The 704-nt window shown below is 53.1% G+C and overlaps 1 protein-coding gene across 1 annotated transcript in view; it reads left to right on the top strand.

The window, feature by feature from the left end:
- Positions 1-704, top strand: part of LOC119592563 (protein giant-lens-like) — an 18,706-nt gene that overhangs the window by 12,474 nt on the left and 5,528 nt on the right. The gene's annotated exons all lie outside the window — the stretch shown is intronic.

The following is a 704-nucleotide window of genomic DNA, read 5'->3' as shown; positions in this document are numbered from 1 at the left end:
GAAGAGCGAATACGAAATTCTTCGAAGGAGCCCGAGACTGACGAGCCGGTATTACCCAACACCGATTCATGTTCGCGCGGCACTTTGCATTCCTCTCTATGCCACGACGCAATAAGGTCTTGCGAGATTAAAAACACAGTCCTCTCTTGCGCCCTTTCTTCCTGTTCGCCTTTTATTCCATTCATTTGAATCTTCGCCGCAATTCTCGCCCTTATATGGTCACCGCGTACGAGAGAGCGCCTTCGTGAGGGTTACGCCTCCTTGGTGGCGCTGTTCTTCAAGGTAATAATGGGAAGGATCACATAACTGGCATACCTGAGTTCGCACACACAGAGTGGCGCCTCGCACAACACATCGCTTGCCCCCCGCCCGCGCCTGCCTCCCGCCCACCGTCCATAGCCGCCCACACCACTCGGCCCTGTCATGCGACTCTCACTGGAACCTTCGGGGCTGACAAGGCGGATCAAAGGAAGATGAAAAGGGAAAGGAAGATAAAAAAGGAAGATGGATATGCGAGGAAACGGGTAGCGTTAGCAAGACGGACGTTGGGAGATACGGATGGAAGCACAGAATGGGGAAGGCGATGAGGAGGAGGGCGCGGAGGGAAAGCCTTCGGACTCCCTCACAATTTACCTGGTAATGTCATCGTTAAAGCGAGGCAAGATTTATGCTGATGAGTTTAAGTATGGTAATGGGACGCGAGC

Source organism: Penaeus monodon, chromosome 30 (genome assembly GCF_015228065.2).
Source record: "Penaeus monodon isolate SGIC_2016 chromosome 30, NSTDA_Pmon_1, whole genome shotgun sequence".
Classification (NCBI taxonomy): Eukaryota; Metazoa; Arthropoda; class Malacostraca; order Decapoda; family Penaeidae; genus Penaeus; species Penaeus monodon.
The sequence above is the reverse complement of the archived record's forward strand: the minus strand, read 5'-3'. Positions and strand labels throughout refer to the sequence as shown.